Below are 14,156 nucleotides of genomic sequence, written 5' to 3'. Positions count from 1 at the left end.
AGGGAATTAGACAAAGCCACATGGAACATATCAAGATGAATGATGTAGGTCTACATTTATTGACTTGGAAAGCATCAACAATCCATTGTTTAATATATATGGTATAATCTCATTTTCATGAAGAAGAGACAGGAAGAGTTTATGTAGGTTTATACATAATAGAAATTCTGGAAATACATGCTTCAGAGCATTGGGCTCCCCAGTGGGGTGTGGTGAGCATAGTCTTTCCTGGAAGCAGAAAAGGAGAGCATTATCTATAACATATTTATAAACAGTAATAAAAGCCACTAAAATCGGTCTGCTTTTTTATTGCCACTGTGTCCAGTAATTCTAAACAATTTTAGTGATAAAATATTCCTTCATCCTGAAGCAGACCGCTGCACTTCCAGTATACCCCATACTTGGTATGCCATTCCATCATGAGACTGTGAGAGACCTGAGCTAAAATCAAGAGTAGGAGGTTTAACCTACTGAGTGCCCAGGCACCCCAGATTTTAAAAACAGTGAAGGAGCTGGAAGTGGATACAGAACTCTCAGTAGCACACCTCATGTCACATCATTCAGGAACTCACCTACAGCTATCCTGAGTAAGACCAGTTCTTTTAGGTTTTCAAGAGATAAATCCTATGTTATCACAAAAAAATCACTGGCCTTGACCTTGATCTATAAAGTCTTAAACCTACACATAAATTTTTTTTATGTGTCTAGTAGATGGTATCAGGAAGGATGATAGCAGTGATTTATGGATGAGAAAATAAGAAAGACATTACCAACAAGGACTGAAGTTCCCATTCAACTGTTTTCTTCTCAGTGAGTGTGAATCACTCATTCAGAATTGACTCCCCTCAATCTCCAGGTGTTTTTTAGTTTACCTGTCTTTTTTCCCATAGATTTTCTACTTTCCAATATCCTATAGCCTGGATTTATGTGTGTATTCTCTCTACTGTTTATTCCTCTTTCACTTACAATAGCTCCATTTTGGTTTATTTCACTAATTTATCTTAAGGATATAGGAGCAATTCTTTGGATAAAATAGTGCTTAAAAATATTGCTGTCTAAATGAATGAATGAATGAATGAATGAATGGTAGATACAGATGATATGGAGCTCACCTACTGCTCATAGTGGGTCCAGGCTAGATAATGCTCAAGGAGAACATCTCCAGGTGTGACCAGTAAAGGGTCAAGCTCATTATTGCTAAACAATCAGATATTAACCATTGTTATTTAACAATGGTCATTTAATCCTTGTGCTACTGCTTAAGCGTGCCTTTCAGTTTTGGTCATTATAACATGGAGAATTAGTAATAGGAGACTTTACTGCAGCAATTCAGTCATTTTTTCCTGAGAACTGAGGAAAGATTACTGGCTCTTTATGAGAAGTATCTGTTTTATGGATTAGTAAAGTGGAAATTAGTACAATTCCATGTCTACTTCTTTTTGACATTCTAGTTAGTGAAATTTCAAAGAACATGTAATCTAATCAGCATTGCATTCCACTCTGATAAATTTTCCAGTAACTTGTAGTTTAAAACACACACACACACACACAGACACAGACACACACACACACACGCCCATGCCAGAATTGTTGGCCTATATTTTGACAAGTGATTTGCCATGCTCTCGGTGAATGGCTTGCCATCACAAAATTTGAATGGCAAAGCTAAACTGATGTAGGCAAGGAGTTGTATACATGCCCGTGGGCTCTGAAAAGCCTGGGGGGCTGTCTGGACCCTCAGATGTCTCCTCATCCAGGTTCACACTGATGAACCATCACAGACGAGGGAGCTGTAAAGAAGGATGAAGGGCGCAGTGGGCAAGAGAAAGGAAGAGCACAAGAGGTTGGATTCTGTGGAAACCACAAAAGCTATTCAGGCATTAATTTATTGTCCCACAACATGAGGCCACAAAAACTGGTTATAGTGAGGCATGAGCTCAAACGCATAATTTCTCTCCTGACGAATACCGAAGGCTAAAGAAACTTCTATGATACCAAGGTAGGCTCTTTTATTCTTTAGTAACCTCATTCTTACTGTCGCAGGAAAAAGGAGCAACATTCCCTTCGCCCATGTAAACCTCCATCTACTAACGGAAGGCAAAAGAAAAGCCCCTTTGCTGAATGCAGGGGGTCATGCTCGACTGCAAGGAGGCTTGCTCTAGTTTTGCTTTTAATTAACTAGGAGAAATAGCCGATGTGTATTATTATAAAGTCTCAAATGGATTTTCAGGGCCTGAAATACTGCGTATACCAGAATCTTCTTACCACTGTGATTCTCACAATTTGTCCTTCACTAAATGTGACGTCCCTTCTTTGAAAAACCTCTAGTCATTGACCTCTCGGTGCTGTGTATTGAGTATCACCATAGTGTCAAAACTAATATTTCACTGAAACACAGAAATTTCCATGGCTTTAGTATTTCTAACATAGCTATATCTTAGTTATAGACACAATAAAAATACTCAAGAGAAAAACATATTTTCTAGGATACTTTAGGAGAATACCCATCTGCTCTATAATTCTTTTCTACCACCCCTCTGAATTTTACCAAGACCAAAGAGGCAGCATGATTTTTGAAGAAAAGAAATATTGCCTATCTTTTGTAATATTTTACCTAACCTTCTAACTTGAATGTACAGTAAAGTTTTTCTGGAAACAGTTTTTCTGGAACACAAAGCACTTTAATCATTATATTGCTACAGTCTGTGTAACAATTAACTAGTAGAATACTTCATTTATCAAACAAGTCACAAGAAAATTCATTAAGAGACCAAATAAGATGGAGAATCAATGTCTCCTAACTTTCAATTCACATCTAAGAACTTATGACCACATCTTACTTATGGGACTTACAATGTAAGGGAAATAATGGGAATGATGGCTTCCTTCTTCCACATTCGTGGGATATAATGGTCTTACCTATAACAATAATCAACTCATTATGATTTTAAGGTCTAGAACAGAACCATCAGCCATACTGTACAGAATGATTTGTCATTAAACTAATGAATGAATAAGCATGTGTGTGTGTGTGTGTGTGTGTGTGTGTGTGTGGAAGGCTGAAGTAGAAATAGTAAAAACCAACATCTCCCAGGAAAATAATCTCAGGTACTTGAGAATCAAAGATCTTAAGGTGTTAGACCTTTTAAGATGAGGGGGAATCTAGATTTCTCTCTTCAACAGGACTGATTTTCCCCTTCTCACATTTCAACTCAATGAGGATTAATCCAATTTTTTACCATACCTTTTACTCAGTTGTCAGTTTTATCTCTGTGTAAGACGTGATATGGGAAAAGAAAGATAATGAGACTGAACAGACATGAAAGAGAGGGTCAGAGAGAGCTCTGGCCTTGTTCACATGTGGGGAGGTAGATTTATAATGCACAGAAATGAACCACTGACTCCTGCTTTTCCCTCTTCTCCCTTCAAACACTGTCTATAATTTTGCTTTGGTAGAAGAGAGGCTACTTTATATTCTTTCTTGATGGAAAGAGGTCTTAAGGTAGAGAGATGCAAGCAGGGTTTAGTTTGTGGATGGGGTTGGGGGTGGAGAGAAGTTACTCTCAAGAGACAACACCTGTAGGGAGGGGAAGAAGGCAGGATGGGGCGGAGAGAGACACTGACCTGTGGAACTATTGCAAGGGAAGCCTAGTCTACTCGGGAGTTGAGAGGGCCCTTCAGAGTTTTTCCAAGTGGAGAAAAGGGGGACAGGCTTGTGTCTCCTCATTGGTCTGTGATTTGGCGTCAGGCCACTGCCAAGAAGACATAATCCTTGGGAAGGCAGCTCCCCATAGCTTAGGGTAATAGCTAGGGAGGGAGGCAGCCATATTCCCAAGCCCAGGGGGATGAGTATTCTGGCCCTGAAGAGGGGATCTGGGCAGAGAACCATGTGTTTATTATGTATTTATTATGTTCTCTCACAAGTAATTGTTTTCATTAGATAGAAAGATAGGCATGGCTGCAGAGATAAGAAGACATTGGAGAATTAAGAGAAAATAAGATAATTCAAAGTTAGCTAGTAACTTGCAAGAAGAAATTGGAATTTCATGTTTAAATGGCATTTTTCTTTACATCTGTCTTAAAAATTAGAATTGCTCTATTCATCACGGTGCCTACTAACCACGTGTCTATTGAGCACTTGAAAACATGGCAAGTCCAAATTGAGATATGCTAAAAGCATAAGATACACACCGAATTTGGGGAGGCTTGATAGGAAAAAAGATATGAAATATCTTATCAGCAATTTTTATATTGGTGACATGTCAATGTAATACTTTAACTGTATTGGGTTAAGATATGTTGTTAAAATTAATTTCATCTGTTTCTTTCAACTTTCTTAACTTAACTATTGACAAACTTTAAATTAGTTATGTGTTTTGCCTATCTTGCATTGCACAGAGCTGGTCTAGACTAATCTTCAAGTTTGACAGAGGGGTCATTATCCCAGGCCCAGCCTAAGACAGAGTATTATCGGAAAGGGCCACAGAATGATGAGTTCAGAAACCTCCGCATTCTCAGAAACTCACTTCCCTGGCCTTTCTAGAATGGCCAATGCCAAAGCACCTTATTTAATTCTTGAGAGGCCAAGACAACACCTGGGTCTATAACCAGTTCGTCCCCATTGGTAGAGTGAGAATCGATATAGGAAGTAGCCATCCCTCTTGAGAACCAGAGCCTCTGGGAGGTAAAAAGTGCTTGCTTTACTCACAAAGGGGAGATTCTGACTCATTTTAAACCCTTTCTTCAGGACACAGAATTGTATCCACCACAACTCAGTGATTAATGTGGGTGGATTAGAAAACAGCTGGAGCCCCGGAAGCCAGGTCTTGGGCGCAGTAAAATAGTCCCTCCATTTGCCGGGAATGTGACCCGCATGGGGCACTCGATGACGATCAAGCAGAAGCGTGAGTCATAATGAAAGCAAAAAGAAGGTAACATAAAGAAATTACTTGTAATTTGTTTCTATCACCAACTGTGCTGTACTTTTTATTTGTTCTGTTTATTGCCATCAGTTCCATACCAGCCATGATTTTTTCAGCTCGTGATTTTATTTCAACATCATCCAGCTTCGCTCATTGCTTCCACTCGCACTGCCAGTAACCAAGGCCAGATGTTCATCACCTCAGACTCAAAGGCTCCAGCTTCCTCCCAGTTTTTCTATCATTAATATGATTTAGCGTGGTAGCCCTTTGCAGATCGTCTCTTCTACAACATATTGCTCTACTGCTCAAATATCTAGAATGACTTCATATTGGTTACCCAGTCAAGCCTGGATTCACTTTGGTATTCCGATAGATGTACAAAACATGTTTTCTTCTTCCTTCTTCTTTATTACCTGCACTTAAAATGCACTTCCTACTCTTCTTCCCTTTGAAATTATTTTGACAGCTGCCTGGGTGGCTCAGTTGGTAAACCTCTGCCTGTGGCTCAGGTCATAATCCTGGAGTCCTGGAATGGAGCCCTGCATGGGGTTCCCTGCTCACCTGAGAGCCTATTTCTTCCTCTCCCTCTGCCACTCCCCTGCTTGTTCTCTCCCCACCCCCTGCCCCCCCGTCAACTAAATAAATAAAATCTTTTTTAAAATGGAATTATTATGAAATATGAACATCAAATATATATAAGGCTTTATTCAAATTCCTTACTCACTCTAATTTAGAATTTCTTCTCCGTTGATCTCTGACTTTTCTGAATTCTATAATACCTATAATTTGTATACTACATGATTACTGTATGTTCATATCTTTTTTTCTGATTACTTTGTGTCTATAATCATTGAACTCTCAACCAATTAGTTAGCTCCCTAAGATCAGAGATTACATCTTATTCTTCAAATCAGAAAAATAAATTAATATTTACTGAATGTTTTCTTCCTATCAGTCACTGTAAAATGTGTTTAACATTTGTTATCTGGAATTCTCTGTAGCCAGTTTTCCTTGTGTGTGTGCTTTCCCTTTATTGTTTCCATGTTGCCCTGCCAGATTGCCCTGATGCCAAATACTCCAACTGAAGTAGGGAAGTAGCAGATTTACTGGTGCTTTGGGACAATGATGGTGGAATTTCCACTGGTAATTTCTACTTGGGCTGTAGCCTCCTGCCTTGCTCCTGGAATTTCCTCTCACTTTAAAATTTTCTTCCTTTCTCTCTAGCTCCTTCTAACTGATCTTGTTTTATGCAAAAACAGTTTAGCTATTTCTTTGATTCATTTACAAATGGAGCTATAAGGAGGTCTCATTTTCAAAAATAATCACACACATTAGGGGGCTTCTAAAACAAAGATTGGTCTCTTTCTCTGAGAGGTATTCTGAGAGGGTTAAGTCATTACAAAAATCTATTATACAGACATTTTCTCATTTAATCCTCTCAATAATCCATTACATAGTCTTTCATAAAAGATAGGAATTTGTGGTTCAGCTATTGGCATTATAAAACTGATTTGTTTGGATTTAGGAAATCAAAGTATCTAGTTATGAAATATATTCTGTCTTGTTTCTAAGTTGTTTGGTTAGAGAATGGGTCAGATGCATTTGAGTCATTTCCTGTGTGAAATACAATGTTTATACATAAGAGTAGCTTGATATTTGAAGATTATAACTTCTTGCAAACTAACTCTCATATTTCTTTAGATATGATTCCATGAGTGAGTCCAGTCCAGTGGAGAGACCACAGAGCAATTTGAACAGGTAAAATTTAATATAAATAATTATTAACTATAATGGGATTTGAGTAACAGAATAAACTAATAAATAAAAATAACTCTATAGAATACAGAAATAGGGGCTCCTGGGTGGCTTAGATGGTTAAACATCTGCCTTCTGCTCAGGTCATGATTCTGGGGTCTTGGGATCGAGTCCTGCATTGGACTCCTTGCTCAGCAGGGGGTCTGCCTCTCCCTCTCCCTCTGCCTGCCACTCCCCCTGCTTGTGGTTCCCTCTCTGTCAAATAAATAAATCAAATCTTAAAAAAAAAAAAAAAAAGAATAGCAGAGATATGAAGCAGCCACTTCCCTTGTGCTTGAGATAGACAACCCAACGCTGAGATTCAGAAGTTATTGGAAAGAGCAGCCATAAGATATTGCAAGTTAAGAATTTGCCAAGGTGCCGCTGGAACTTGCTGGAAGTCTGACTTCTGGAGCTTGCTGGAAATGTGCCAACTGGGTCCCAGGGAAGGGTGTTCATGGGAGTGTTCATGGAGACACTGTACACAAAGTCAAGGAGATGCAGAGGCTGGCCACTGAGTACAGCTGGCTGCCATACAAGGCCCTGGTGCTGGAGAAAGCCCCGTGTGCCACAGAAACCGGATGCTGGAAAAGCCACCTACACTTGCAGAAGCTTGCCACGCACACGCACCAGAACCAGGAAGCAAAACCCTTTCTTTCTGCATTGTTTCTCCAGCATGCTCTACAAGCAAAGTTTAATGTCAAATGGCAAAGCAAAAATACTCCAAGGGTCCAGATGCATGTTTAGGGATCAGGTAAAAAAGTTGAATTTGGAGATGGCAGATAATAAATTGATAACAAAAAAAATACATTCACAAAATATTCCCCACTTTCTTGTATACTTCTAAGGCAGAAAACACCATTTGTGGTTCAGGCATTTATAAAGCCTAGGATAAATGAACAGAGAGAGGAAAAGAAATGAGCAAGTAAGATCATGTTGATTTACATTATACAAGGAAGAGTCTGAGGAAAGAGTAGGGGAAATTAAAAAAAAAAAAAAAAAAAAAAAAGAATACAGGAAGACTCCAGGAAGATAATTTTGAGATTTGAAGAGATATTGATATTGGGTTTCTTCCAAATACAACCCTGTGTTGAGAGAAGTCACCAACAGGAACAGCTTTATTTGGGGAACCATAACATTTTAAAGCTTTTCGAGTCCTTCAGACTTTTAAACCTCCTGATTATTTTTCTTTAACATATTGAAGATTAAATACAACAGAACTTGGTCTAATATCCTGCACGTAAGTATTCACTAAATCTTTGGTGCCATATTTATTATTTCTTAATCAGCCAGTCCTGATGCTGCATGGTAATCCTCTTACTTAGTTTTTAATTAGTCATTTTCCATTCATCAAAGCATGTTGGAACTCCTGACTGCTTTCCTTAAGTTCTCATGTCCATCCTCAAATCTAAAGCCCAACTCAGAGGGGTCTAGGTGGCTCAGTGGGTTAAGGCCTCTGCCTTCGGCTCAGATCATGGTCTCAGGGTCCTGGGATCAAGCCCCACATCGGGCTCTCTGCTCAGCGGGGAGCCTGCTTTCTCCTCTCTCTCTGCCTGCCTCTCTGACTACTTCTGATCTGTCAAATAAATAAATAAAAATCTTTAAAAAAAAATAAAGCCCAACTCAGCTGATAGTCTAGTGGCTGATGCTGGTAGAAAAACATCACCAGCCTTCTACCTCTGTGCCTTTCCACTCCGTCTTTTATTCATATTTATTTTTCCTGCTTCAACAGCAGCAGAAACATCTATCCTTCTACCTAATCTTCATCCTTTCCTTTCCTCTTGATTTCATGCTCTTCCTTCTTCCTATGCCTATTGTGGCAACAGTTATGCCCTCCTCTCTCTGAGTTTTGAATTTCTCCCTGTTTCTTGGCTCTTGCTCCTCAGTCTGTAAACACGCTTAAAACTTTGGACTCCCTTTCAAAATTTTCTCATTTTTTTCTGTCTCTTTTTCACAGTACTCACTTAAAGATCTTCTATACTTACTGCATCCATTTCTTCACCTCCTCAAATTCACTCTTTGTTGAAGACTGTCTGCCAGGCCTGCTTGGTAGATGCTTTCCTTAGCCTAATCACATAGTGTAGTCAAACTGAGCATTCATTATAAAGCATATTTTAAACCTTTTTAAAAAGTACCCTAATCTCTGGATATTGTCAATGAAGATGGACGTGATACCAACTATCCATCTGTCCCAAACCAAACAATGATTTTCTAAGGATTCTTTTTCCTCAGATGGTTCCTCAGAGGATGACTGCTGGGCCAGTGCTAAGGCTTTTGTCTGGGAGAATGTTGGAAAAATAAGACTGAGTCTCAAGACATCTCTTGATCATCCATCTTGGATGTGACCAGAATACAATCATTCCACACTCCCACCTCTGGCTCCACTTAGAAAAGTCTTAACCTCTCCTCATGACTGAAGTGGGCATCCCTTTTTTTTTTTTTTTTTTTCTTTTACAAAGATTTTATTTCTTTATTTGTCAGAAAGAGAGAGAGTACAAGCAGTAGGAACAGGAGACAGAGAGAGAAGCAGCCTCCCTGCTGAGCAAGGAGACCAATGTGGGGCTTGATCCCAGAACCTTAGGATCATGATCTGAGCCAAAGGCAGACACCTAACCTACTGAGCCACCCAGGCGTCCTAGAAGCTGGAATTCCTTTTTCACTAGTTTATTTCTATCTCACACCCTTATAGTGGAGCTGAACCTTATTGAGACTAGTTAACTATTTTATAATTTATTTGGGTAAATAAAGCTTAGTCATATTTTAAATCCAATGGCATGTTTATCTGTAAGATATTTCAAACTTATACACTTCAAATAAAAAGTGTTTTATTCTAAACATAGTTAAAACTACTTTTCCTTTTCTAACCATATTTGATGGTAAAATTCTCTTTTATGGATTATCAGGTATTCTCCATTTTCTTATATCTAGGTATTATCCATCCTCAACTCTCCCACCCCTGAGATGAGAAAACTCTAAAAAGCACTTTGAAAAATCTCCTGGACATGACACAATCCAATGCAATCTTCTGTCTTCCCTCTCTCTGGGGAGTAATTCTCTCCTTCCCTTCCCAGCCTCCCACACTGATACTTGTGAACATGGCTAACCCTGTAAGTGAATCCTAAAAGCAAGACCTTATTTTACTCATTATTGAGTAAAAGATCTTCACTATTAGGTAAAAAATCTCGTGGGCAAGATCCTTATTTTACTTAATACAGTCTAAAATATAGTACCTTATAATTAGCAGGACTTAAAAATATTTATGAATAGAAAAATAATTGGTTGTTTATTAGATAAATGACTATCCCTCAGGTAAATTTGTTTTTCCTTCTTAGTTTTTATTCTTTGCCTATGTGCTATAGTGTGACTATCTCCTTAATTTCTTTGCTTCTATTTCATTTGGCTTCTATTGATTACTTCTTTACCTTCATTGTAACTTCTTTTTCGTCTCCCGCATGGAACACAACATTTTACATGGAATGACATGTTTTAGTTTGTTTCTTGAAGTTATTTGAGTTTTGCATTTTATCCCAAAATAAAGGAGTGATGAAAATAAAACACTGAACTAAGCTGCCTGTTAAAAACTTTAGGGCCTAACTGATCTTTCTTCTGAGGTTAGTAGCTTTCAATAGAAAAAATCATATAGTCTAGTTAAACCATACAGTTTAATTATTTTATATATATATGTTTATATATATTTTATATATATTTAATTATTTTATACACACACACACACACACACACACACACACACCATATAGTCTAATTAAACACAAGAAACATCATTCTTAGAGAAAGATTTGGGATATGCTTGTCATATCTCTTGTCATGAGATAAATCCTTGAAAGTTGCAATTTTAAACCCAACAGGTTATCACAATTATTAGAATAAACTGTGTAAAGTACAGTTGTGAAATTACAAACCTGTATAAAATGCTAAGAAAATAAGTAAATTTAACAGTGGGAACATTGGTGTGGTACTGAGTTGATATTGGTCTCAGGTGGGCAACCCTGTCCAAAATAACATAACACTGCATCAGTTGTTTTGGTCATGTTAGTACTATACAAATCCTTTCAGCTTGATGAATTATGATCATTTTATGGCCTGTTAAGGGATTCAAAATGAACGAACTAACCATCCAGCAGTCCACTCATCCTATGTGTTTACAATAAAATGCAAACACATTAATAAGAGACAGTCGAAGACAGGGTTTGAAGGAAATATTTAAGTTGAAAAAAATGCTCCTCTTTGGTTCAGTATTATTTTATATAACGACCGAATTAAACACCTACATTTCTTTTGTAAGTGTCAACATCAAGGCCATTTATGAAATCAGTATGTAAAAAAATATATATACTTCGTCAAATATATTCAAGTGAAATAGTGCCCCAAATATATTCTGACAACTGGATGGCTAAATATTACTTCCTATAATCCTGTTTCTCTTCCCAAGGCCCCACGTAGGATTTGGCCTTTAATTTGGATTTAAAATTTATGAACTAATAGGGCTCACAGCCAATTTCTTCTTCAAATGAGATGCTTATGGGATGATTAATTTCATGTAAAGAGGAATTTGGTAATACTCCATGTGGAAAATATCTAAAAATTACCAAAAAAATGTCTGCAATGCTTTCCATCTGTATTTCCTATTTTCTAACCTATGACCTGAGTAAAAAGTTTAATGATTTAGAAACAAATAAAAGACAATCACCATTTGTGTGAGACAGAAATTACTCTCGACATCTTACAACCCAATCTCTCTCCCTCTCTCTATCTCTCTCTCACTCTTTTTCATGCAATTGTTGACCAGGTCAGTATAACAAGATTGTCACATTATTCTTTAAGGTAAAGACAGAATCTAATTAAAATTATAGCTACATAATAGACCTAGTTAAGTCCTATAACCACTTAGTAAATACATGTTGATCTTTTTATTTACATTGATACCTATTTTTCTGCCCTGCCCATAGTTCTGGACATTAAATCTTCCTTCTGTTGACACAGAATAGCGTATTCATAGCCATCTTGATCCATTACAGCCATCACTTCTTGGGATAAGCCCTCTAGGCTAAAGGTATGTATCCTATTTAATATCAAACATAGGTCTAAAGTTAACTATTTTTATGCTATGCTTACAGCTGCTCTATTACAACTGCTGCTGCTTTTCTGGTCTAAACATTAATTCCTACTAATTGCCAAATGATAGGTATGTTCCATGCAATATGTGAATTCTTATGGCAGTCCCTCAAGGTTGTTGATATTAATTCCCTGTAGTCTCAGAGAGATTAAGTGACTTGCCCAAGTCACAAACCTACCAAGGACCCAAACCCAATTATGTCTCAGTCCAGGCTCTCCCTATAAAAACAAAGACGAAAAATTGTATATCTAGTATGACAAATAAAGGAGAAATTCACAAACTGGAAGAGACCAAAGAAGCTTATAGTGATCTCAAATTAACTTCATAACTCTTTGAAGGAAATAAAATAATTGTCTTTTTCTTTCTTGCTTTGACTAATGTAATCATTTATCAGGTTTTGGAAATAAGTACTTTGTTATGCTTAGGGTGAGTGAAGTTACTTCCCCTGCATGTTCTCTCCATTCTAATTCTAAAAATGTGAACTGTGCTGCATTCTGGGAAGTGCCATACGGGTTTCATCTTTGAGGAATACAAAGGATGTCTGCTGGAAAGAAGGCAAAGAAAGGCTTCCAACCATGTGTAAAGACACACTGTTGAGAAAGGATCAGGTGCCCAGAAGACGACTGTGGCAACATCATTGGGCAGGAAGCATCAATAATACAGAGATAATGGGGCGTCTGGGTGGCTCAGTGGATTAAGCCTCTGCCTTCGACTCAGATCATGATCCCAGGGTCCTGGGATCAGGCCCTGCATGCGGCTCTCTGCTCAGTGGGGAGCTCATTTCCCTCTCTCTCTCTCTGCCTATTTGTGATATCTGTCAAATAAATCAAATCTTTAAAAAAAATACAGAGATACTATATAATATACAGAACAAATACCAATAAGCACTTTACTCGGGTTGAACATTGCTACTATTTTCTCACTCTTTATTGTTCTTAACCATCAGCACGTAAGTGTGTTCGAGTTTTTCCCATCTGAAAAGCAACAATGATGGGAAACTTTCAATCCTCTTTGGCTTTATGTTCAAGTGAATTGAAAACACCACCAGAAGTCTTCTTTTCCCTCAGGCCTAACACTCTGATATATTAATTTACAGATGGAAAAATATTCACCTCTCTTACAATGTTTTATGCTTTCAACATCTGCTTGTGACATGCACTCACAGTCTTTTGGAAAACCACTTCTTACTCATTTAGATACTGCCTCAAAGCTTTACATGCAAGATGTCTGTATAAACTGTAAATTATTGTGTTTTAATTTCATATGGCCTGCCATGACCTCAAACTCTTGGTATAAAACCTTTACAATCTCCCATCCCTAAGGTTGACCAGTGGTCTACTGGCCTGGAAATGTCTGTTGTTCTAAAATTTCCTGACACTTCCAGGCTTTTCAAACCTGCCTTGAAATGCATGACTCCAACCAACATACCTATCCTGGGAGACCCCTGCAATGCCCTTTAGCAGATATGAGCTACTTTCGAATGTGTGATATGCTTGACAGGTATTTAGCCCATGGCTGATATTACCAGAAGTCATTAGACAAGGCCTTCAAATGAAAGCAGCTGGGGAGCCAGAAGCATGGACCAGGGTGATGCTGAAGTTGGAAGGGACTTTTGACACCACTTAATCCAACTGCTCATTTTCCAGGAGAAGAAACACAGGACCTGTGTGAGTTGAGTTGCCCAAAGTGCGCCAACCAACTGAAGGTTTTGTAGGGACTAAAACTAGACCTTACAACTCCAAGCTGATGCCAATATTTCAAGACTATATTCTGTAAATCATCCCCGAGTATTAGAAGTATTAAACTGTTCAGTGACGCTCAATAAAAAATGCTGCAATTATTACCTGTACCACAGTTTGAGTTTTCAGGTATCATCACATGTTAAGTTTTATATTATTTGAAACATGTATTTTAAAACTTTGAGGTAGAAATAACACTTCTTTATTTAAAAAAAAATTACTGGAAAACACAGATGAAAAAACCTGATATTTGTTGACACCTCAAAAACAGTCTACATATGTTACAGTAGTACATTTAGCTATTTTATGCATTTGGTTTTCTGCATAGTTTCCAAAATGTTCTAGAAGACAGCAATACTTTAAATGGAGTCAGCTGGAGTTTTTAGAATTATTTTAAGAAAACCACAATCTTCTTTTGTCCTCTTGCATTCCCAAGAGCTCTGATTGGTTGATATTCATCTTTGCTTGGTTCTTATCAACAAAAGCTAATGTTAGACTGAATTTAACGAATCCATCAAAACCACAGAAGAATTTTCCTTTCACTCCCTCCAACATTTTGTTTCTCTT

General features: G+C 37.8%; 1 long non-coding RNA gene across 1 annotated transcript; it reads left to right on the top strand.

Annotated features, from left to right (window-relative positions):
- The first annotated feature begins 4,835 nt into the window (after window positions 1–4,835).
- Window positions 4,836–11,989, top strand: LOC131827164 (uncharacterized). Its single transcript, XR_009351922.1, has 3 exons — window positions 4,836–4,931; window positions 6,624–6,680; window positions 11,684–11,989. It is a non-coding gene; the product is annotated as an uncharacterized LOC131827164 (long non-coding RNA).
- Window positions 11,990–14,156: the final 2,167 nt, after the last annotated feature.

The sequence above is a fragment of the Mustela lutreola genome, chromosome 3, assembly GCF_030435805.1.
Source record: "Mustela lutreola isolate mMusLut2 chromosome 3, mMusLut2.pri, whole genome shotgun sequence".
Lineage (NCBI taxonomy): Eukaryota > Metazoa > Chordata > Mammalia > Carnivora > Mustelidae > Mustela > Mustela lutreola.
Note: the sequence above shows the minus strand (reverse complement) of the source record. Positions and strands in the feature narration are given on the sequence as shown.